Source organism: Neofelis nebulosa, chromosome 8, assembly GCF_028018385.1.
Source record: "Neofelis nebulosa isolate mNeoNeb1 chromosome 8, mNeoNeb1.pri, whole genome shotgun sequence".
Classification (NCBI taxonomy): domain Eukaryota; kingdom Metazoa; phylum Chordata; class Mammalia; order Carnivora; family Felidae; genus Neofelis; species Neofelis nebulosa.
This window is the reverse complement of record NC_080789.1, coordinates 49,473,448-49,499,771: the sequence shown is the minus strand read 5'-3', so window position 1 is coordinate 49,499,771 and position 26,324 is coordinate 49,473,448.

Here is a 26,324-nt window from a genome sequence, read left to right as displayed (position 1 = left end):
GAATCGGCCACCCCAAAATATGCCGCTTGGCATAAAGATTATTTTGAGCTCTTTCTTTTGAGAAACGGCACACAAAAAGCTCTGAAAACAGAATAAAAGTTACCTTTTTGTAAGGAAAATGTATACTTTTAAAGAAAGATTCCATTAGTAAAGGTGTCTCTTTTTCTGTACCAGGAAGAGAAGGAAGAATCTAAATCACAAAAGGCTTACCAGTGAGGTCACCAGCTTAAATCTGCACTGTTACCCATGTTTACCATTTTTATGGACGTGGTCACCTTTCCACACCTCACCTCCCAACACAGTGATTTCTTTGGTTTGGCTGAAGTTTGTATTAAATCTAAATTCCAAGCCAGCTCCTTAACTTACTCAATTTCTTAGGTTTCTCCCACGGACATAGGAGATATCCTTGTTAATAAACTCGGTGTTCTCTCTTGTTAATCTGCTTTTGTTGTGTGGGTCCCAGTCAAAACTTAGAAGGATAGAGGAAAGATTATTTTTTCATCCCCTGTAGTATAAAAATCGTGAAGCACCTTCCATTTACATGTTTACCATAATCTCCAAATGGACATCTAGCCAAAGATAAGGGGCTTCAGGGACAAGACTGATACCCACACCATACATCGTGCAGGGGGTGTGTGTGCGCACAGAATTATATTAATTTCTTGTGAGTAGCACAATTATATTACATTGTTCTGGGAGTGGGGGGGTAAAGGTATTAAAGTGTTAAATGCCTATATTTAAATCAAACTACAACTTTTGTAACCCTGATTTGCCTGTTTAAAAAATATAATATACATGCAGCTTCAAAATTTGAGAGTGACCTAGGACCTCTTCTTATGTCTAAGAAGCTTAGATATATGCACCAAAAATTACAGTGATCTTTAATTATGCTAATTATAAACCAAAACCATGTGGTACCCAGTATGATAAGTATGAGGATATTTATGGAAACGAGGGAAAATTAATAGAAATTGGAACTGTCTTGGAAAATCTGGAAGGAATGTTGTCATCGTATAGATGTTTGGAAACTTCCTCTGCAAAGTGCAGATCACTCTATGACACCCTGGGAGAGTTCTAATCAACCTTTTCCTCAGTGTTGACACGCCATTTTAACCTCTTTAAAATTATGTAATTTTTACATTTATGCATTCCTCGTGTTATGTCGGACACCACGGTCATAAAACTTTGCACATTGTTTCGTTCTATTAAATGTTCATCACCATTAGTACTGACCACACCCAACGGCATAACTGTGGCATCACTTGTTAACCTTTGACTATGCATAGCCAAAAATCTCAGACTGGAACTAGAAGTAACCAGAAATCTGTGATGTTCTGATCTTCTTATGTCAAAGAAGATCTTCTTTGATCTGTCTTCTTCTAGCCAAAACACTACTGGGGGGAAAGCCGTTTCAAAACAGCTCCTTGAGAGAGGACTGGAGCCATTGCCCCTTCAGTGCACAGAGCTGAGCATTTGGCTCTGAGAGGTGTTTCGGAAATATTTGAATTGGCCTGAATTCCCATGTTGGAGGCAGAACTGCGCGCCCTGGATGTGGACTGTTTGTTGTGGTTGCAGTTGCCAACACTGCTTGTCAAACTTTGAGAGACATGTCAGCAGATGACAGGATTCTCATCTTCTGTGCGTGCTGAAGGAAAAGGCCATCCGCAATGGGGAACGGGCTTGAGAGCAACGGGTCTGCATGTCTGGAGTGAAGGGACAATGAAAGGCGGGGTAACATCACCACTCTGAGGAGACCCCTGGTACTTTCCAGAGGGCAGATAAAATGCCCTCTCAGAAAACAACGGGTCAACTTCAATCATGAGCTCTGCAGAGATGCCTTTCACCAAAGGAGGAACTTCTCTTTGTTTAAGGGAGATAAGATTTAATAAAGGTCTTGACTCCACTTGTGGCCCAAGTCAGTCCCTACTTAGGACCTACCATGAACAAAACTCTCCCAGTCTCCTGAAGTGGTCAGCGAGCTGAAGCCAACCTTTGAGGGTGATTAGAGATCTGAAAGATGGCCGATTAAGTGAACTGTAAATTACGTGTTTTGGAAAAAGATGTATTGAGACTGTGGATAAGAAGTAATAATTACTGGGATGCCTGGGTGGCTCAGTCCATTGAACATCTGACTCTTGATTTCAGCTCAGGTCATGGGTCGTGAGTTCGAGCCCCGCATTGGGCTCTGCGCTGACCGCACTGAGCCTGCTTGGGATTCTTTCTCTCCCTCTCTCTCTCTGCCTCTCTCCTACTCATGCTCACTCTCTCTCTCTCAAAATAAATAAATAAACTTTAAAAAAAAAAGATAAAAAAAAATAATCACACAGCTGAAGAACCAAAATGAAAAGAAAAGGAAATTGGTCGATTTATCCCGTTACAGATTTAATGCCTTTTTGCTAATCCAATTTGCTTTCTTCTCTCACTTGGTCTGCCCTGCCCTGCGTACAGTTATACACCAAAGAGTAAATTGTGACATGCATGGGGGTGTCATGAAAATTAGAGATAGGACACAACCTTCTGGAAGCTTCTCAGGAGAGGCAGGGAGCTGTAGTTTTGAGTAGGACGCCAGTGTCACACCCCTTCTCCTTCCCACTCTCTCATTCTCAAATATCTGGGGCAACATTCTCTTAGCAACGATCACATGGTAATAATAATAATAATAATAATGGCAATGATAACAGAAGAAGAAAGAAACAATAATGGCTTGGGGCTAGAAAAAGGTTTAGTACTAAAAAAAATTTAACTTGCACAACAACTTCAGCATTGCCTCTTGCGAGATCTGATCTTGTAGCGGGACTTTTTTTTTTTTTTTTTTTTTTTTTTTTAGGATGCACGGTTACTAATTATGTAACTGGAGAATTAGACACTAGGACATGTATCCAGTGTCTATTACCATCCTTCCGAGAAACAGAACATGGAATTGCAGTCCTGAATGTATCATTTGGAGTGCTCCACCAGCTCTTCAAAGGAAAGCATAATTTCCAGGGCTGAAGAAGAAGCTACTAAAATCACAGCTTACATGGGAACGGTTTGATCACGGTCTAGGTTAAAATGGGTCATTCTCTTGGTTTCGTTGTTGCTGCTATTTCCTTTCTTTCCCATGCTGGTGCCTCACTGACCCTGTGTGTATGTGTGTGTGTGTGTGTGTGTGTGTGTGTGTGTATTTTCAATCGTTTGCACCTTTGTGTCTGTGGCATGCTTGTCTAGTCATGACCTCCTCAAGGCCATCATCTAGAGCTGTATAGGTAGTGCACTGCACAATTCCACTGGATAAGGCGGTGGTGCCGTGAGTAAAAATCATGACGGTTGCCAAGTCTAATACAGGCTCCTAACTTTATAGGAAAGAAGAGCCACCCTCCTGTGAGCAGGATAAATAGGTAAAGTAGGGACAAAGTTCATAGACAAGAGGGAAGGGATTTGGCAGGGGGGAGGGAGGAATCTTTTTATCTTTGCTTGTGGGTATGGGCTTAACAAAGAATCAAAGGTACATGCCTGGGGCCTCGCAGGTAAGTGAGGTGATTTCTCCAGTCTGGTTGCTGCCCGAGAGTTTCCCAAGCTCCCAAGGCAGTTGTGAAATTAAGCTCCAGTCTGACCTCAAGCAAGTTAGAACACTGGGGCGGGAGCAGTGGAGGGCGACTTGTCTAGCTCTGCCTCTTTGGCTGGGAACCCCTGGTTGTGAACCCCCTGTGAGAGTGAGAGTGTGGCCAGGGGAACCCAAGAGACTCATCCTCTGCATTCGCTTTGCATTTCCTGTGCTTACAGCTTCCCCAAACTTTTGATAAACACTCTACTGGGCCTTCCAGTTGATGGCAGAGATTCCAACTTGATTCTCTGATGGTTCTGGGGGTTGCGCCCGGGTATCTGTATTTTTAAAAGGCTCTCAGTTGATCTCAGCATTTATGTAGGGTTGAGAAGCTGGGGGTGGAGTCCAGGCGGCCCGTTCAGGGCTCTCTACTTTCTGTGGTCCCATTCTGTGTTGTGGTGAGCCCCCTCCCACTCTTCAGTCATCCCACACCTTCACAAAACCCCGGCCTGGAGACCTTTCTTGGCAACCAGAAACACACGGATGGAGAAGGCAGCTTGTTTGATGTGCTGACTGCCTTCATGTGACCTAGCGTTCCTTCCAATGGAACACACAAGCCAGTCTTTCCTTTTCCATTTTAGTCGCCGCCTTCAGGCCAATCTCTGCCTTGTAAGGATGTTGTTGAGGTCCGCACCTGGACCTAGAGGATTCTCCTGCTGTCTGGATGACCATCCTAATGACAGCACCTCCTCCGTATAGAATGTTGGACTCATGCTATATATGCATCAAAGCCGTCGAGGAACGGGCTGACGGTGTGCTTCTCCCCCTGCACTTAAGAGGACGTGACCCGAGAATGGAGTTTTGCTAACCCGAGGAGCAAGAGTGGAAGTTATACTAAGGGGACAAGTTAAAGGTTGGGGGAATCCGTGGGTGTTGGTCTTCTGACCACAATGCTGGAGGTTTAATGACTGAGACGTATACGTTAGGTTCAATACTGAGACGCATGGCTATGTGGGAGATCCCAAGAGACTAGAACATGTGTGGGCAGGACGGGGAGGCTCCCGAGGCCTATGCTTCACCCCAGCGCCGCCGATGGCCGTCTCCGGCCTTCTGTGGCTCTGCCCCATCTGTGTGGTGTGTCAGAGATCATGAAATCAGACAGGCCCGCCGAGACCTCTTCTCCCTCCTCACAAATTTTTGATCAACCTCTTTGAACAACAGAGCGGGGCATCTCTGAAGCCTGAAATGAAAGCGGTAACAGGAAGGTTACTCACTCGTCGGCCTGCACCCAACTGCGTCCCCAGTACAAATTCCAGGGGAGCTTTTTCTAAATCTGCCGACAACGTGAGGCTCTCCATCTGGAGCCTTTTCTTTCTTATTTTTCCTAGGGAGATACAGCACCGAGGCAGAGAAAAGGGACACTTCATTCTCTGCCACTAACAACACGTGAAGCGAGCCCTGAATCGGGTCTTTTCACGAAAAGCGATCTGGGGAGAGGATCGCTTTTGAGTCAGTGAGTGTCCTCGATTCAGACTCGCCGAGGCAAAATGTAATCACGGTTGTTCATTCTGTCCCCACCGCTCATCCATCTGCCTTTCGGGAGGAACGGCCGCCTGGGTTCCGGGACAGGCTGGCTTCCCGCGTTCACCTCCGTCTCGCTGCACGCTATCTACCCGGCACGGGGGGTGGACGTGCAGCACGCCCGGCCTCGTGGGGCACACCTGCCAGAGGGCAAGGCCGACAGCACCCAGGCACGTCGGTCCTCGATGGAAGGTCGGGGCCTGCCGCGCGCCCTGTCACGGGGTCCGGGGTATGGAAGGGCTGGGATATTTTAGCGCGTGTGGAAAAGGCCTCTGAGCTCCAGGTTGTAAATTAAGTATCTATGTAGGCTGGCCCCTTTTTCAAAGCAAAAAATCTTGGCATTAATTCTGTAAGTAAAATTGTTCAGTTTTCTTAAAAAGAGACTTTATTTAGCCCTGGCTGAAATTTAAGAAAGAATTAATAGCTCTCTCTTGTTTTCTCCCCTTCTTCCGCTCCACTGCTCTCCCCCTCCCTCCCTTCCCATCTCCCCCTCCTCTGCACCTCTCCTCTCCCCTTCCCTCCCTCTCCTCCTTGCCTTTCTCTCCTCTCCTACCTTTCTCTTTGATGTTTCTTTTATCTTGACTAGTTATTCATAGCCAGAAAGAAGAATAAATGAAAATTGTTTCTATCCCTTTATAAACTGGGGGGCTATTTCTTTTCTTCCCTTTCTTTCTTCCTATTTTAGAGAGAGAGAGAGAAAGAGAGAATCAGTGGGGGAGAGGGGCAAAGGAGAGAGAGAGAGAGAGAGAGAGAGAGAGAGAGAGAGAGAGAGAGAGAGAATCTTAAGCGGGCTCCACACTGAGCATGAAGCCCCATGCAGTGCTCGATCCCACAACCCTGGGATCATGACCTGAGCTGAAATGCAGAGTCAGACACTCAACTGACTGAGCCGGCCAGGAGCCCCAAACCGGGGGCTATTTCTGCATAAGTTCTCTCGGAACCAATAGGAAAGCTTGCTACAGGCTAACTTCTGCCTTCCCTCACCTTCTGGCTGGGTTCCCCCAGAATGTAAATCTCACAGTGGATTTCTGGGGGCTCTGGCCCTGACCTATAACGTACATATTAAAACGCATGGGCCTCGTGCTGAAAATGCCTCAAGAAAATGGTGGCCCGCAATCTCGGGTCTGTAGTAATGTCACATCATTTTCCACATCGAGGCACTGAATCTAAATGAGGGACCCCTGGTATACTGTGACCCTCTGCCTCAGAATAGAGTTGTAGTCTTTTTTGAGAAAATGTATTCAGGACTCTATGGGTCTGTGTTCTGGCAGGAAATACAGTTCCACTCAAGGAGTTTAAGTGAAGAGAATGTAATGAAGGGGCTCCTGTGAGAGGTGGGGGAGGGAGCAAACCGTGGACAAACCACGGGATGGCAAGCATCCAGAGATTAGCCAGACCAGAAAGCCATTATCACTTCCAGGGCTGAAGGCAAGGGAGAGGGGAAATCGGTCGCAGAGCCCAGTGAGAAGAGAGTCCCGGAGCCAGTGACCTGACATGATGCCGTCCGTCAGGGAGGAGTGGAGCAGGGGCGGGCAGGGAGGCCACGAAGCCAACAGCCTCTTCCAACTCTAGTCTCCACCCAACCAGAAGCCGGCAGTCTGGGGGCAGGGACAGTTTGTCCCTGGGATGCAGAATGGGACAGCGCAAGGCAGAGACGGGAGCCTGAGGAGAGCAGGTGCAGAATCCGGAGCAGAGTGGTCTTACCTACCACTCACCTGCTTATTAGATGCATTGTCTGCATGCTTGTCTGCAGCGGCTTCTACAACATTCGATTCTTCCTTCCTTCCCTCGGTTGCAACAGCCAAATAGTAAACAATGTCACACTTGGTAGATGGGCTCCCTGATCAAAGTGCTAAGGTGACCTAATTTAATCCCATCTCTTAACTTAATCCATTTTCAGTGATTGGTCTTGATCTGGTTATGTGTCCAGACCATGGTCCGTTCCCTCCCCACGCCCCTCTTTTGTCTTCTTGTAAGAAAAGAGCATTTCTAAAGAATTTAAGCATTTCCTTTTTAAGTGAACTTCTAAGAATTTCCTCTTCGATTCAGTTTTTAGGGCCTGTCTATAATTTTCTTATTCCTTCCTAATATTTTCTTTCATAAAGAAATTTAGGACTTGAAAGTCATCTTAAGGCCATTTTCCTGCAATAGAAACCATAACGATGAGAGCACGGCTATTGGGGGCCCCTTGTCACAGCCTGGTTCTTTCTGAAGCCTTTCCACTGACCGTATTCACTGGCTCTGGCTACAATTATTTCATGGGTTACATTACAGGCCATAGCAGTTCCTTTCTTAGCTGAAATAGTTTCCTTGGCCTTGGCTGAAAAGTTTCCCCCCCCCATGAAAAAAGACAGCCCTTGAGAACTTGGCCAAAGGCACCTATTCACACAAACCTACCCAATAAATCTGTGTTTAAAAAATGTCATGGTTCAGCTAATGTTTATTGTGAAAACGAGTTGTTGTCTATAACTTCACCCGCTTTGAAGAAACAGATCTCCCCACTGCTTCCTGGGAAGAACCCTTTCCTTTGTTGTGTTCCATGTGTGAACTGAGAAAGACCACCTTTACACTGACATTGATCCACAGGCTTTACCAACTCAAAGCCCTACAAAGAGCATGTCAACTCATCTTAAAGCTGAATAGCATTACTAATTAGACCTGGGATTTATGCTTCTGTTTATTGGATAGTGCTTCCCAAGCACTTCCAATTACCCTTCTTTGTAGCCTAAGAGTAAGGAAGGCATTGTGAAGGAAACCTCATCAATATTAGGTTTCCTTGAGACCCTCATGGCCTTATTATAGCGTGGAAATTATGGCAACTCTGTTTGTAGCTCTGGAAAATTTAGGTGGTCAAACCTGAAGAGAGGAGCTCCACGCACAAAAACCTGTCTTCGGGCCATTCCACATTCAGTATGATTGGTCTCCTGTCTCCGGTCTTCTGCCAACTGAACAGAAGTTAAGTTGGACAGGGGCATGGAAGAATCCAGTGTAAATATTTTCACGTAAGTGCTGACAAGATGGGGTGTCAGAAAGTATACAAAAAAGCCATCAACATGGTAGCCAAAAGCGGAGGGAAGAAAGTCCACCCAAAGCACAGCTGTTGGAATCATTCTGTTCCTTGTGTGCTGTTTTATTATTAGTCTGTTCCCAGGTCTGCGGTCTGAAACAGGGAATGTTCTTGTCTGCCCTGGTCTGGCTTTCTTTGTGCAAACCTAGAACACAGAACCTGGTACCAAGGTCAAGGTAATAGTTTTTTCTCTATAACTTGGTGGCCAGTTCATCTATCTGGGTTGGTAGCAAGAGCTATTTACGCTCTTGAATATAATCAGAGAGGAGGATCCTGCTGATTGCTGACCCAGAGGGGGAAAAAAAAGAAGAGCCTTCCTGCCTGGCATGTTCTGGGATGTGCAGCAACTCCTGAAATGACTCAGTTCCTGGTCGTGCAGAATTTTCAGACTTCAAGAGACTGGAGCCGTAGAGCCTCTTGAGTGGCTAAGAGGATGTGCAGACACACCCAGCAGGTATCTCGGTGCCTGCACGGTCGTCTCTTTGGTGACAAAAGCTGTCGTTATTAATTGTCAGAGCAGTATCTGAACACTGTTGACATTGAACCTGGAAACCAGATCACATTCTTTCCCTGCTAAAAATCCTTCCCGTGCTTCTTCCCTGAAATTAGAATAAAAATCTCAATGTCAAGGTTTTTTCTGAGTCTTCCCTCTTGGCCAAGCTCACTTCTCTTCTTTTTCTCCCTGTTCCACTGGGCTCAAGCCACACGCTGGTTTTGTTTCTGTCCCTCAGACGTCCTCAACTGCTTCTTCTATCAGCACCTTGGCATTTCCAGGCCTGTCTTAACTCCAAATGTTTCCTCGTCAGAGCGGTCTTTTGCCTTGCACCCTGCCTTGTAAATAGTACCCCCACTGCAGACACCCTCACACTCACCAGCTCACTCTGTTTATTTCCTTCAGAACGATGATGACAATCAGCTTTTGTTTGTTTGTTTGTTTGTGTTTGTTTTTTCTTTTGGTCTGCTTCCTCCACCCGAAGCTCCAAAGGTAGAACTTCTGCCTTGGTCACTGTACTATCTCCATTAGCAAGAACAGAGGATGACCACGCAGCAGAACTCAAAATATAATTGTTGAATGAAGCAAGTGAGTCCTTTCAGTTAATATCAAGGTCCAGGATAAGTCATTTGTAAATGGGAGTATGGTAGGTTCCCAGCCCACATTGTTCTTAGGGCCTAAGACGACTGAGATGCACCCCTGGGTGGGGTGGGGCACGTGGGCTAGGGTTAAGTTGTACCTTCAAGTTTATGAATGAGTGAGGTTAACCGTGGCTACTGCAAGAAGAATTCTAGAGAAATGTCCACCTTCCTCTCTCTTTCTCCCACTTTTAAAAAAAATGTTTATTTTTAATTTTGACATACAAAAAGAATGTGGGCATTCTTTTTGCCAGGGAAGGGCAGAGAGAGAGGAGAGAGAGAATCCCAAGCAGGTCCCACACTATCAGCACAGAGCCGGAGTTGGGGCTCGATCCCATGAACTGAGAGACCATGACCTGAGCTGAAATCAAGAGTCAGAAAATTAACTGACTGAGCCACCCAGGCATCCCCGCCCTTTTTTCTTTCTTTTTTTTTTTAAATGCTCTCTCTCTTTTTTTTTTAATTTGTGTTGCAAATATGGGCAGTGATACAAGTTCTGATAAAGAATTTTTAATCTAAGTTTTATTGAAAATGAAGTAATGCTTTTTTAGCGTTCTCTCAGTGTTCCTTTTCTGCCAAATGGATATCATTTATTTCTCTTGTAATAAAGTCTATAGACATTTCAACTGGTATGAGAAAAAAGATCTTATATATTAGTTTTTATACTTTTCTTCCTTCTTCAAATTTCCTGACACTTTTTGTAGTAGCTAGAGGGTCCACATTGATACAAGGAGAGTTAGGATTATTGTATCCAAAACAGTAAAGGAAAGAAATAGTTAATTGCACGTTTGTTTGTTAATTGCACGTTTGTTTGTTTCTGCCCCCCAAACATCCTAAACTGGTTTTTGCGCCAGGAACCAATTACTAATGGGGCTTAATGTGAATCAAAAGCAAAGGTTCTGAGGGGAACTGACCACCCCACTGATGCGCTTATGCAAAAACAAAGCTTGAAGAGAAACCAGGGTGGGGGGATGTGGAGGGCAGCAGGATAGCAGAAGATCCTGCCCACCCTACCCCTCCTTGGAGATGGAAAGATTTATGTGGGATGTGACCTGCAAGGGCCAAACAGGGATTTCAGGGGGAGAGGCTAAAGTGCAGGGTGACAGAGGACAGCTAGTGGCCAGAGACCCATTTGGAAGCCAAGCTAAAGCTATGGGTGGCCATCTTTCTATATTCATTACCCAGGCAAAAAGCCAGTGAGGTGGGTCTCACCTGTGTCAGGAGAGGTCTTACCTACCCCAGGAGGGGTCTTTCCTCCACAGCTGCCTGGAGCTTGGCCCTCAGCAGAAGGACCCCATCTGCAACATGAGACTTTGCAGAGTTGCCATCTAATGATCCCCCTTGGGCACATAGGGTGGGGTCCTTGGCCCCCTCAGAAAGGCGGCAAAAAGTGGAATAACCCATATCTGGGTAGTGCTAGACAGCAGGGAAATTCATGCCTTGCACACAGACATATTTCACTAGGAAATGATAATATATAGCAGCGTATTGGTCCGTGCCTTGTGTCACAAATAAGACTCAACCACTGTGGTCTCATTTCCAATTTAGGGACCTCCTCTAATGTGCTTCTTAGAGGACTCTGGTCTTGAGAAAGTAGAACATGGGAAGCAGTTTTCATAACGTAGGGTTCAAAAGGTAAAGAAGCACGCACCCAAAAGGTAAAGAAGCACGCACCGTTGGCCAGCTGGTGACATCATCACGGCAGCTGAGCAACGGGTGAGCAGCAGATCCAGCCAGTATCTGAGATGGCTCACGTTTGACCCGTCAGGGGATATATACTTTATATTGTTTGTTTGTTTATTTAATGTTTATTTATTTTTGACAGAGAGAGAGAGAGAGAGAGAGAGCATGAGCAGGGGAGGGGCAGAGAGAGAGGGAGACACAGAATCTGAAACAGGCTCCAGGCTCTAAGCGGTCAGCACAGAGCCCAATGCGGGGCTCGAACTCACAAACCATGAGACCGTGACCTGAGCCGAAGTCGGACGCTCAACCGACCGAGCCACCCAGGCGCCCCAATACTTTATATTGTTTCAAAGAGTCCTTACCCTCCCTGGCCTCCTGGAGACCCCCAATCCCACCAAATTATGGAAGCCAGTGGAATACTGAGAAGCGACAGCTATCATTAGCATGATGAAGATCTCTTGAAGCTTAGCTTTGTTTTATTACCCATCATCCCCTCTTGAAAAGGAACCCGCTGGTCCTGATAGCCCTCTTATTGGCAAGTTGCTAAGGTGGTGTTTCTTTCCCCCCTCCCCCCAGGGAAAAAACACAAACACTCTAACATTTTAGCAAGTTATTAGGAGCATTGATTGTCTAAGTGCTGGCTGACTCTTCCTTGTTATTCTGGCAAAGGCCACTGTCCTTTGGCTCTTGGTAGATGCTCTGAAACACTGAATGGCCCCGTCCTTGGGATGGTGGAGTCTGTAGCGTGCTGGGAAGAATATTGAGTGGCCCTGGATCCTACGCCCTGCATTGTCTGCTTGCTTCTTGGGTCTGTTATGAAAAGCCAGCCCCGACAGGCGTTGGCCTCTTCTCCTTGGGCAGCAGCTGCTATGACAGAGCAGACACACACTCTGAGGGGGACGTGGGGGGGCACATACTTGTCAGGCCCTCCGCTGCCCTATTTTCTACACTCTTGCCCACCCTCCTGAAAATGGGTTTTCCTTTTCCTTTATTTCTCCTTTCCTGTTTCATTTCTGTGCCCCATGGGATTTAGGCAGCTCATTTTGCCCTGTTCCCTTGATTTTAATGCTTATTGTCCACAAATACTGCCATCTGGAAGGGGGACTGGATCCTGGTTTCCGAATCGTGGTCACTCGACTCGTGATTATTAGCACCCGGAAAAGCTGCACTGACCGGTGTGGTCAGTCTATCTTCCATTCTGCCTTCCACGAAAGGGTTAACCTTGGGGCACGCGCACGCGTGTGTGTGTGTGTGTGTGTGTGTGTGTGTGTAGCACAGAGCTGGTCTCTCTCCAGGGCGCACAGGCTGATAGGCTGCAGGGCTGACCATATTAGGAGTGTGTGAAGTGAAGATTCAGCTTCTGGTGCACACAGCAGGATCTCTCCTGTCAGTCTGAAATGCAGGCGCTATATTTAGTAACAGGCACTTGGGAATAGCAGCTTCACGTGGGAGTGGGTTGCTGGAATACAGATGCGTGGTGAGTCTCTACTCCAGTCCCCACGGAGGCTTTGAACTGAAGCCTTAGGCGACAGCTGGGCTCTTCCTCCCTCTGCCTCATCCAGAGTGTCTGGATGGCATCTTTTGGAAGTCTGGGAAGAATGATTCAGTCTCTTTCATCTCTGCTGCTTTTTTCACGTGGGTAGAAGGAATCCTGATCCAAAGAGCCATCACTCAAAATGTCATAAACAGGGGCGCCTGGGCGGCTCAGTCGGTTAAGCAACCAGCTCTGGCTCAGGTCATGATCTCACAGTTCCGTGAGTTCGAGCCCCGCATCGGGCTCTGTGCTGACAGCTTGGAGCCTGGACCTGCTTCGGATTCTGTGTCTCTGTCTGTCCCTGTCTGTCCCTGTTCTCTCTCTGTCCCTCCCCCACTCATGCTCTCTCAAAAGCTCTGTCTCTCAAAAACAAAAAAAAAACAAAAAACAAAAAAAACCACACAAACATCTAAAAAATTTTTTTTTAATTAAAAAACCCAAAATGTTGCAAACGGTGACTTCTCTCCCTCCAGTCCTGTCCTCTTCTCCTGTGTCATGTTAACTAACCACTAATAAGATGAGTGGAATAATTTTATTGCCTTATGACTTCTTTCCTTAGGAAATAAAGGAATCACCTCCCTTTGGTTTTGCAGGAAATGCATTTTTGGTTACATTACAGAAACCCTTGGGTCTAAACATATGACTCTTCTTTTATAAAATATAACTGTATACATAGAACATAATCACTATGTAGGAATGGATTTCTTGTAAGTCCACACAAGTCTACACAATATAGTAACATTCTGGAGAGTAAACACCCATAAAAAACAATCTTGTAGATGAAGTTGTTAACTCATTTGGTGATGTGGAAGTAAGTGCCCTGTTTAATCAAGTGATGGTAGCTCTTTTTCAGGGTAATTTGTTGATCCAGGAATAATCCGTTCCAAGGGCATCTTTTTCTCTCTCTCTTCTCAATGTCTCTCTCTTTCTCTCTCTCTCTCTCTCTCTCTCTCTCCCACTCTCTCTCCGCTAAATTTGCCTTTTCAATTGACCGAGACTCTAAGTTAAACAGATTGGCCGAGGTCGTTTCTAATCGTGAGGCTTGGGAAACATTTAGAAACGGGATTCTCCTTATTTCCACATATTTACATATTGACATCTGCTGCCAACCCACTAATCTCCTCAGGTTATTTGGTAGTTAGCTAGAGAGTTCTAATCAAAACATTGCATAAGCCTTAGGTTTCTGGTTGGGAAATTCACTTTAATAAAAATCAAAGCCATAGCATCTTTAGCCACCATCCAGTACAGCCAGAATGCTTTCCCTTCAGAGCTCCACTTAGGATGAAATGATTGGGCTGTTTAGATGGCTTTGGGTGAAACTAACAAATTGTAGTATAATCTAATATGTGTGATCTGGTTAGAACTGCCAGCAATCTGGTATGGGGCGCCTGGGTGGCGCCGTGTGTCAGGAGCCCAACTTTTGCTCAGGTCACCATCTCACAGTTCGTGGGTTTGAGCCCCACGTCAGATTCTGTGCTGACAGCTCAGAGCCCGGAGCCTGCTTCAGATTCTGTGTCTCCCTCCCTCCCTCCCTCTCTCTCTCTCTCTCTCAAAAATAAACATTAAAAAATTAAAAAAAAAAAACCTGCCAACAATCTGATAAAGCGAAGACCTTTTGGATGCTGCAGAAGGATATCTGGGGATCCTTATAGGAAAGTAATGTAACTAGGTCAGCACCCTCTTCTGTGTGCTATCATAGGACTGATCATTACTATTCAGCAGAAGTGTGCACAGCAGGTATAAAACATACATTGTGGCCAGATATGGAGAACAAACAAAACAGACAAACAAACAGGTTAACCATGGCACTTCAGCAGACCCAGAGGCAGCTAGAAAAGCTGAGGTGGGGCAGTTATTGGGGATGGAGGCAGCATCAACGCAGGAGGTAAGGAAGGCTGAGCCTTGCGTACTGACAGCTCCAGAGGGAAGCTCAGGAAGAAGCTGGAGTCGGGATTCCCGCGGGGATGGCCAGTCTGCAGAGGCGCGCAGGTGAAGTGTGGTAGCGGGGAACCTCCGGAAGGCAGTGTTTATAAATCAGTCACTTGGTGCCAGGGATCTGCCCCTGGAAGACCAGACACCTTGGGGCGGGGTAGTCGTCTGGAAGCGGTTGGGAGAGATGCAGGGGCGTGGGACGGATGCAAGGCAGAGATGTACTCCATGAGGAAATAAAATACGATTTCAAGACCAGGGTTCAGGCATAGACAAATCAGCAAGAATCTAGCTTCCAGATAATTACAGTTCATAATAATGACTATGATAACTATTGCTTATTGCTCGTTATGTGCCAAGCCCTGGAAACACTGAGCTAAGCATGTTGCATGCACTGTCTCGTCTATCTTTACAGTAACCCTATGAAGGTGATTCTCTTGTTTTCGCCATTAAACAAACGAGGAAACTGAGGCACAAGGAGGTACTTGGTTAATAAGTGGTAGCCCTGAGGTTCAAATCCAGGTCTCTCTGATTAGAACCCCAAAACCTAACGACTTTATCACACTGACTACCCAAATGCTACAGATCTTGAAACAAGTTTAGGGCTGGGTCTTAGGAAAGAAGTAGAGAAGCTCTGTTTCTAGAGCTGTTATTTTTCGCTGTACGGATCGGATCTGATGCTGTTTATTAAATAAAGTATTTATTCTATGTAAGTCACTGGGCTAAGTGCTAGGCCTATGGAAATAAATTTCACACAGTCCCTCAAGGAATATAGTGGTAGACAAATACATAAATCAAGCACAATGCGGTTAGTGTTTAAAGGGCTAGATATTAAGTGCTGAGGGGAAAGCTAAGGAAACCAGAAAGAGCTTGAGGAGATGATACGGAGGAGCTTTGAGGGAGTAAGAACAGCTTTGCAGGTGGACAAGTCAATGAAGTATATTCTAGGGGGAGAGGGGAAATTACTTGGAAGTATGAATCATCAGGGACCTGTAAGTAGCCTGGCATAGGTGGGTGGAGTGCTGGGAAATGATTCTAGGAAAGTAAGCAGAAAGCCGTATTATAAAAGGCCTAACACGCCAGGGTAAGGAGGTTAGGTTCCACTGAGTTCTAAAATAGTGTTCCTAAAATCTCCTTGTACTAAGGTCAGGGCTGATCTCAGGGATGATTCTGCAGGCCCGTGTTAGAAATGGTAGCTTGTGGGTAAACGAGAGATCCCGAGATAAGCAACCAGGATATCCTGATGAGATTCAGGCAAACAAAGTCCAATAATTTGTCCTGCAGGGTCATAACTGTCTTTTGGAATAAATAGATAAGCCATCCACCTTTGCTCGACAACACCCTTCGCCCATTAGTTCAAGTTTCTAATGAAAACTTGTCTCAGTACTCACAAAGATTTCCAATTTCCTTTTAACCTTCAAGAAGCTGATTAAATTAAGCACTATTGACATCCAGGCTCTTAAAATAGAAACTCATTTAAAGGGATCAGCAGTCAGAATAACACATATAGTGTCACCCTCTCCTTTCCCTTTCGGCCCCCCTCCCTTGGTTCTAGAAATAAGATCTTTTTCCTGGATGAGGCTCTATCAACTTATAGGTTTCCCTGGTGAACCCCACTGTCTACGGTCTGAGTAGCTACTTGCTGAAGAAAATGACTGAACCAGACCGATTCCTGTAACTCTCATTTTGAATTGATTGCTTCCATTTTAAATTCTGGATAAAAACCTCAAATGGGCACTTGACAATGGCCAGTAACCTACTGTGCTTCCATAGGAAATACACTCACCTATTCTTCTAGATATTTCCTCTCCTGGCTTCTCCAACTTCCCACACATGACCTCTTCTCAACTAATGACCTCATCTTATCATCATTAGGATAACAGAGACCCTCAGAGGGGAAAACCTGATCTTCCTTCATTCTTCTCTCCAAATCTGTCACACCTGTGCCCGTCAGAGGTCGGCTCCCGCACTTGGGCTCTACGTTCTACATCCTGCTACCTCCTTAAGGACTTCACCCCCGCCCATCATCCCCTCTACCTTCTGCACCATTTTTTTCTTTTTCTTTTCTACTTGGTCAGTCCATTAGTGTGCAATCATACGCTAGTATCTCCCACCTTTTTTTAAAAAAAAAGAGCTTTACATTTCCCAATCCCACAGTCCTTCCAAATATTGCATCATTTCTGCGCTGTGTTTCACAGCAAGGCTTCCGGAACAAGTTGTCTCTACCTGGGCTCTGTGCTCCTCACCTCCTATTTTCTCTTCGAGTCATCTCAGCCCGGCTTCTTTCCCCAAATCCCTCCACTGAAACTGCTCTTGGGTCTGTTCTGCACCTGCCCTGGCGCGGCTGAAAGGGTTTGGAGAGAAACTCACAATCCTGCTGCCTGACTTCACTTTGAATTTGTGATCACTAACTACTGCCGGGTCCGTCAGCCTGCCCTACATTTTGCTAGTTTATCTACGCACCCAATCTCCTGAGTGTTTTATGCTTTCTCTTCTCTCTTCAGTCCTCCAACACTTTCTCCTTTGCACTCTGGTAAATCACCTTGCTTCCTACTACCTTCCAGTTTTACAGAAAACTGAAGCAGCCTGCAGTGAAATTCCAGAGGTGCCCACAGCTGACTACACCCATTGTTTGCACCAGTGCCCACCCTTCTGCGGTGTTAAATCGGGTCCTGAATGTCGACCTGGTGTCACGAAGGTTGACCCCTCCTCTTGGGCACTAGATCCCTCTTCTCTTTCCTACCCACTCACTGTCCCGGCAACCCTGCCCTGCCCTCTTGCATGATCAGTTTCCCTCTCTACTAGGTTTTTCCTAGCAGCCTACAAACATGCACCACTTCTTCCGTGGAAAGCAACAGCAACCACAGAAACTTCCTTTGCCTCTCCCCTTTCCTCCAGCTACTGCTCCATTTCTCTTCTCCCTTATATAGCCCATTTCTTCAGAAGCGTGGGCTACGCTCCGTATCCCCTGTTTCTCTCCTGTTCTCTTGGATCCACTCCAATCAGGCTTTTATCCCAAGCTAGCTCCTGATCTACTCCGAGAAAATTCTTCTTAATGAGATCAACCGGTGGCCTCTACAGACCTTGCTAAATCCAAAGGTCAAAGCGCTTGTCTGACCTATCAGCATTTGCTCCACCTGGGAACCGGGCCTTTGCCTCGCCGAGTTTCCCACCTACCTCTCTGGTGGCTCCTATCAAACTCCTTTTCAGGTTCTTCTTCATTGCCTTAATGTTGGAGAGGAAGAGAGGAAGCAAGGACCAGTGCATAAACCTTGTCTCTTTCCTTGCTAAGCTTACCGTCTTGCTGGTCTCATCCAGGCTCTTGGTTTTAGATCCCATATATGTGCTCTGATTACTTCCGACTTTATATCTTCCCCTTGTCCTCTTTCCTGAACTCCAGATTCATTCATGTGTCCAAATCCCTGTTCAGTTTCTCCATGGGGATAGTTAATGACCACTTGAAACTTAACAAGCCCCGAACCAGTCTCCATTTCCTCCCCACAAAAACTGCTTCTTCTGTAGCCTCCTTCATCTCCGTAAATGACAACCCCATTCTTCAAGTTCCTCAGACCAGAAGCTTTGACGTCATCCTTGACTCCCTGTATTTCTCACATCTCCTCTCCACTTCATCAGCAAGACCTGTTGGCTCTACCTTCCAAATATTGCCAGAGTTGAACCACAGCCACTGTCATCCTTCATTGCCTAGATTATTGCAGTACTTCCTAGCTGGTCTCTACTTTGTGTTCTTGTTTTAGTATTCTTTTTTGGCCTCTACTTCTCTTCTTTTTTCATATAGTTGATTGTTAACATAGCAGCCAGAGCGATCCATTAAAGATTTTTCCTAATGTTTTTATTTATTTTTGAGACAGTGAGAGACAGAGCGTGAGCAGGGGAGGGGCAGAGAGAGCGGGAGACACAGAATCCGAAGCAGGCTCCATGCTCTGAGTGGTTAGCACAGTGCCTGATGCAGGGCTCGAACTCACGGACTGTGAGATCATGACCTGAGCTGAAAGTCAGCTCGGATGATTAACTGACTGAGCCACCCAGGTGCCCCAGAGGGATCCATTTTAAAAACTCAAGTCAGGTCATATAAACCCTCTGCTCAACATCTCTCCATCTCACTCTGAATATAAGTCCAAGTTCATGTTAAATTTACAAGACCTGCCTATTGTGACCCCCTTGCATTTTTGCTGTCTCCTAATATTCTTCTTGCTTCCTCTACTTGGACCACTCTGACCTTCTGACTGTTCTTTCACAGGCCAGGCACATTCTTGCCTCAGAGCCTTTTCACTTATCCTCCCCTCTGCCTGGAGAGCTGTCCCCTAGATATGTGTAGGGCCCATCCCTCACTTACCAGTCTTACTGAGAAGTCACCTTCCTGTTTAGGTCTTCCCTGACCAGTCTGTCTAAAATTCCCCTCCCACATCCACCCAACGCGCCCTTTCTCCATTCCCAGCTTTATCTTTCACCCGAGCACTTACTATCTTACATATTATGTATTTTATCTTAGGATCTGCCTCTCTCACTGTAAGTTAAGCTCCAAAGGGCAGCACTTTTTCAAATATTTTATTCACCGGGCTATCTTCAGGTCTAGTTTTCTCAACTGTTAACAGGCAAGGGAGATAAGGACACTGAATAGGCAGAGTTGTTTGTTTGTTTGTTTTTGAGAGGGAGGGCTTGAGCGTGTGCACCCATGCATGTGTGCGGGGGAAGGGGCAGAGAGAAGGGGAGGAGAGAGAGAATCCCGAGCAGGCTCAGAGCTGGCAGCACAGAGCTAGTGCGGGACTCGATCTCACAAACTGACATCGTGACCTGAGCCACAATGAAGAGTCAGACACCTAACTGACTGAGCCACCCAGGCGCCTGAGCAGAGTTGGATTTAATCAGTGTTAATTAGCAAGCACTTCACTCTCCCAGCCTCCCACTTAATTATCTGTAAGACTTTGGGAAAGTTAACATCTTCATGTCTCAGTTTTTCTAACCACAAATGGGGAATCGTAAAGTATCTACCTCCATTATTAAGACAAAAGGTTAATACATGTATAGTACTTAGAACAATGCCTAGAACAATACAGTGCTCAGTAAATGCTATCAGTCATTACTCTCATACTCCTATTTGTTACTGAAACACTCTCCCCTCTACTTCCAAAATACCACGTGTTTCTTGTTTCCCCGTACATTTCTATGGAAATCTAGAAGTGTGTGTGTGCAGGTGTGTGCTTCTTAAAATGGATAACACATCTTCACTCAACTTTAGAATAAGCCCCAGCGGGAGCACTGGCATAACTGTAACTTTTAATTCAGAGGGATAGAGAGAGGAATGAGTCCCCACTTAGAAGAAGGCCCACTAATTTTATATAACCAGGTCTTATCAAGCAACCTCTGAACTTCTTGCTTAGGAAACCAGATTTCAAACGTGATCTTGTTTCCTAGTTCCTCAAGCACATGCATATAGTTTGCTTGTATGTATGCAGATAGGGAATACTAGGTTGTCCTAGTGTTGACACTGTAGGTTATCAAAATGCACTTATATATGATTTTTTAATGACATCGAAGTATCAGTATGACAGGAAAAGATAGGATAAAATAGAGAGGGAAGGATTAGGACCTGAAATCCCTGGGTGGGGAAAGACATTTCTGAACAATGTTGGGAGTATCTGACCACAGCAACCACCCTCCCTCCCCAGTGTAAGGTTCCTCTTAAAAATGTAACAGGGGCGCCTGGGTGGCTCAGTCGGTTGAGCAAAGGACTTCGGCTCAGGTCACGATCTCGCAGTCGGTGAGTTCGAGCCCCGCGTCGGGATCTGTGCTGACAGCTCAGAGCCTGGAGCCTGTTTCGGATTCTGTGTCTCCCTCTCTCTCTGACCCTCCGCCGTTCATGCTCTGTCTCTCTCTGTCTCAAAGATAAATAAACGTTAAAAAAAAAAAAAGTAACAGATACCACCAACTCCCCCTCCCCCCCCCCCCTCCAGGTATCCCTCAGGAATTGGACAAAAGACCTAACTAAAAATAAGTAGTAGACCATAAAACCTATGGCCCACAAGAAACAGTTTGGCTGAAGACCACCCCTCATGCAATGGAAATGGACCAATCAGGAATGGACAACGCAGCACCCGGAGTTGTCCAGCCAATAGGGATAGAACCTGAGAAGGAACAAGGAGGAAGGGAAGAGGGGGGTAACCAGAACCTTACAAAACAAGGACCCTTGCGTATAGTCCTCGGGAATTCACTTTCAAGTGTCCCCTCTCTGTAAAGTGGACTTTCCTACTATTCTATCTTTCTAATCTTATACTCTAAAAAACTTTTGCCCGCTGCTCATTTTGTGTCGACTTCTTCATTCTTCGAGGTGGTGAGACAACGAGTCCTGGGCATTGTAGTAAAAAATCCTGCAACATCAGCTTAACTCAAAATCCCAGGACTTACTCAACAGGAAAAACAGACTGGCCTTTGGTAATTCTTTGGCTCAGACATAGATCAATGATGCCTGGGAATAGGAGTCTTTTTTTTTTTTTTTTTTCCTAAATAAAAACTGTCTAACCAACTGTCCTTCACTAAAATATATTGATTTTAATGGAAAAAATAGCAATTAATTCTGATTCCAACTTTGCTGTACATGAGTTTTTTGACAACCATGAAAGTAAAAAAAAAAAATCAATTTATGTGTAAGTAAAAAGAATGATAAAAAATTAACATTAATGAGAAAAATAGAATCCTGCCAACAAAGTTTCATTTGGGCGCAATTCTTTGTAGTCTTTGGTTTAGCAAACTTTTAAAGCTCCTCTGCTTAGAGGCAAAAGAAGAAGTTTTCAGCTTCCTGTCTGTATTATACAAAAGGATGTCCTAGATCCTCTGATCTTCCCCAGGACACGACCCCACCTAAGTCTCCAGGGAAAGGTCTTTTGTCTTTGATTCCAGGCCTTCCCTTTTGCAGTTTCCTTCTGACTTCACCTTAAGACAACTCCTTCCTCTCCCTCAGGCCTTCTGTGTGCTCATGTTTCCTTCCACTCCCTTCCTTGTCCCCCTTCCCGGTCAGACCTGCCCTTGAATAAACATATGCATCCTGAAATATTATTGATTGATTATGCTTATCTTGTTTCTAGATACTTAGCATTGTATCAGAGGCTAAGTCCCCTTTGTGGTTTAAGTCAATGAAATAAAATTTGGGGCAAGTGCTTCTCTGGATGGGAGAGTCTGTCAAAATTTATGACTGTAGGAAGTACCTTGGCTTTGGAGCAAACAAGCTTGGGTTGATCTTCCATACTGCCTGCTAAGTGGCCCTATGGAGATTACTGAATTTCACTGAAACTCAGCTTCGTTGTCTATAAAAATGAAATTGAAATGTCTAGCTCAAGGGTTGCTGAGAGGATTAGGTCAGATAGTACATGGAGCCCTTCTAGCACAGATTCTGACACACAGTTGGTATTCAGAAGATGAATGTCTTTCTCCCCTACTTTCCCCTATGCCATTAGACAGGGATCCATGGCATTTCTTAGGACTCCTGCCAAGCCTTCCATAATTACTTAGAGCTCACTAGAGAGAAGCCGAATTGAAATTAGACTGATTTCTGTAGTAGGCAAGGGTCTAGGTGAACTTCTGTGGCTGTGGTTGCTGAAGGACTTATTTTGAGGGGCAAAGGTGATCCAATCAAAAACTATCGGCAACTGAGAATAAAATATAGAGCAGGAAAAGGTCCCATTGGGTGACTACAATGCAGTAATGAGTAAACTAGATAGAAAGAAGTTCAGGGACCTCATCAACCATATTCATTGCAAATCTTCTGTGTGCTAGGCACTGGGCAAACAAGAAAGAATAAAACATGGTTATTGTGAAGGCAACAATTATAGCACTATACAGCTGTAACTAGGGACAGACTGTGGAAGGTATAGATAACTATTCTAGTATTGGATATTCCAGATAACTAAATGGTATTATAATTGGGTATTTCAGTTATCTGTTGCTGTGCAACAAACTACCCCAAACTTAGTGATGTAAAAAGAAGATCCTGGTATTTGGCTCATTGATTCTGTGGGCCAGAAATTTAGATAAGGCACAGCAGGGATGGTTTATCTCTGCCTCACGACATCTGGGGCCTCAGCTGGGATGGCTGGGGTGACTCAGACAGTTGGGGCCAGAATCACTTGGTAGGTTCTTCATTAATAGGAGTGACACCTGGGCTGGGCTCAGCTGGTACTGCACATCTTTATGTGGCCTCTTCATGTGACTTGAGCTTCTCATGACACGGTTTCAAGGTGGAACAAACTGAAAGTCAACATTCCAAAAGAACCAGACAGAACTGCATGGCTTTCAATAACCTGCACGACAGGATAATACTAGTGAGCAGCCCATTAAGAAAAAGACAAACTGTTTAGTGGGCTGGAGTCCCATGTATGGCTGATAAAGTGTTGGACTAAGAGTCTAGGGAGTGTGGCTAGAAGGAATCAAGAGTGACGTCATATGCCTAATGAGTTTGTACTTTGTTTTGTAGATAAGAGTCATTGGAGAATATTGAATTTGACAATCTTCCATAAACACCAGGATGGAAGCATAAAGGACGGTGATTTGAAGGAGGTTGGACTGGATGCAGAAAAAAACCACTTAAGATACCATTGCAATTGTGAAAGAGAGAAAAGAGTAAAACCTTGAGGCATTGGCAGTGAGAACTGATAGACAGGGGCAGCTTCAAGTGTTAGTGGGATGTAGAATTAATAGAGCACAGTGGCGTAAAATGTGGTGCCAGGAAGTGGAAGGACCTAGAATGGGCTCCCAGGTTTCCTTTTCAGGTGCTAGAGTGAAGAGCAACGCTATATGAAGAAAATGAGAATGTCAGAAATGACCTAGTTTTAACTGAGGGGGAGGGGGAAAATGGGTGATGGGCATTGAGGAGGGCACTTGTTGGGATGAGCAGTGGGTGTTGTATGTAAGCGACGAATCATATATATTATATATATATAAGAAAGAAATAGACTTTTTTTGTGGAAAAGATTAATTCAATTTGGGGTGCTTTTAGTTTGATGCACTTAATGGGTCACCCAGTAGAAAATGTCCAACAGACAGCTGGACTTATGAATCGGGAGCTCAGGAAAGACATAGCCTGGGAAAATAGAATTGAAAGTCATCTCAGTCCATGGTAGTTAATACCCCGAGATTCAATTAAATTGTCTAGGAAGAATGGGAAGAAGACAGAATAGATGGTTCCTTCAAGACCTCTAATATTTTCACAATGGGCAAAATAGAGATGGTTTCAGAAAACATTGAGAAGGGCTTAGAGCGGGAGGTGGGACAAGAGTGGGAAAACACGGAAGTCATAGAAGTCAAAAGAAAAGACAAATTCAAGAAAGAGTGCATGGTCAGCAGTGTTAATGCTTCAGAGAGGGCAAGTGCAATCAGGACCAATAAGCATCCTTTGCCACATCCACAGTTGTCGGGATTAATCTCTAGGGTAGAATATGGATCAAGTCATGGCAGGCAACCTAACTTGGGATAGAATGTGATAGGTATATGTTACCAAAATAGAGACTCAGGAACAGGGACCAAGAAAGATGCCAATGACACAAGTTGGTGGCAGAGACGAGGAGGGTCTTGAGCCAGGTGAGAGCACATTTTTCAAATAGATGCTCAAGGTTGGCAGTAAAGAGCAGGTGAATTGACATTAGGCCTCACAACTGCTTAAATATCTTCTGTCCTGGAAACTATAACAAGGCCAAAACTACAGGTGAGAGTCAAATGACAAGCTTCTTGGGAGCCATCTTTTCTACTTAAATTATGTCTTTGCATCTTGGATTAGTCAGTGCAATTTGCATTGAAAGTGCTATAAACCCAACTCAAACCAGCTAAAGTGAAAAGAGAAAAATATTAGAAGAATATTGGTATATCTCTCGGGGTGCCTGGGTGGCTCAGTCAGTTACGCGTCCGACTTTGGCTCAAGTCATAATCTCATGGCTCATGAGTTCGAGCTCCATGTCAGTCTCTGTGCTGACAGCTCAGAGCCTGAAGCCTGCTTCAGATTCTGTTTCTGGCTCTCCCTGCCCCTCCCCCCTCCCCTCCACCTCTCTCTCTCACACACACACACACACACACACACACACACTCTCTCTCTTTCTCTCTCTCTCTCAAATATAAACATTAAAAAAATTTTTTAGGGGCGCCTGGGTGGCGCAGTCGGTTAAGCGTCCGACTTCAGCCAGGTCACGATCTCGCGGTCCGTGAGTTCGAGCCCCGCGTCAGGCTCTGGGCTGATGGCTCGGAGCCTGGAGCCTGTTTCCGATTCTGTGTCTCCCTCTCTCTCTGCCCCTCCCCCGTTCATGCTCTGTCTCTCTCTGTCCCAAAAATAAATAAAAAACGTTGAAAAAAAAATTTTTTTTAATTTTTTTAAAAGTTAAAAAGAATATTGGTATATCTCTCATAAATAAAAGTTCAAACAACCAAATCACAAGAAGCACTCATATGCAGTGAGTAGAGAGAGCATCAGCAAAACTGAAGCGAGGGAGTCAGGCACTGCTGGGGTTCTTTTTTTGATTGCTCCTTTGAGTTGACTTCATTCTTTCTACATAGACCACTCTCTCACCAATAGCACTTAAGTTTTATATCTTGTAGTTGTCACTCTTCAAGAGGGCCAGTTCTAAAAATATCTCAGGGACAGACTCTGATTGGGTCTGGTGCCCACTTGTGGATGAATCAAGAGTGACTAAGAATCACATTTCTGGAATGGACAAAGTGGGGAGGAGCCGGGTTGACAAACCAATTGATGCCCAGTCTACACATTCAGCTTTGAAGATGATTTATTATTCTCAGAAGGCCTGGGCTTCTTTCTACTCTAGAAGCTTATTAATAGGGTGACCAGATGTCCCAGTTAGTCTGGACAGTCCTTTTTACACCTGTTGTCTTGATGCAATTATTAATAGAATCCTTTTTACTTTCATAAATGTCCTAATTTGGAAAATAGATTATATGATCATCTCATATATTGGTGTTGTGACCCTGAACTGGCCAAAGTACTGGAGGAAATGGGCTTTAAATTTTTTAAATATTTTTATTTTATTTTTGAGAGAGGGAGAGACAGAGTGTGAGCAGGGGAGGGGTAGAGAGAGAGGGAGACACAGAATCTGAAGCAGGCTTCAGGCTGCAAGCGGTCAGCACAGAGCACAACCCGGGGCTTGAACTCGTGACCCGTGAGATCGTGGCCTGAGCCGGAGTCAGACACTTAACTGACTGAGCCACTCAGGCACTCAGGAAATGGGCTTTAAAGCGTGGTTCAAATTACAGATTGTAACCCCCTTTAGGGTAGGTTATTCCGCATAGAGCACCTCAGTAACCAGCACATAATTGGCATTCAGTAAATGTTGAATCAAGGATCAAATGCTGTGAAAAGCTTTTCTCTCCCAAAGTATTTACAAAGTCACATTTGACACATTTTCTCATTTGTGTGTAATACTGTGTATCATAGTGTGTAGACTAATAGCATCATAGACTCTCAGGACTAAAAGAAAATTTGAAGAATTTTTTAGTCCAACCCTCTTCCGGCATGATGATAAACTGTGAGTCCAGCACTTGTATTTGCCTTATTTAATGAAGGCTGGACGCACAGTAACTGGCAAGTAGTAGGCATTCCATAAACATTCGATTCTATGTTTCCAAAGCTTGCTTTCTTCAACCGCGTTTCCATCATAGGAACGTGTGACAGTGCGACAGTGCTTTAGCTCTGCTGATGTTGGGAAACGTCTCATGCTTGATGAAACAACCCTCCTGTCCCTGAGCAGCTTCTGTATCAGCAAGTCCTCTTTTTTTTTTTTTTTTTAAGTTTTTAATGTTTATTTATTTTTGCGAGACAGAGACAGAGGCACGAGCAGGGGAGGGGCAGAGAGAGAAGGAGACACAGG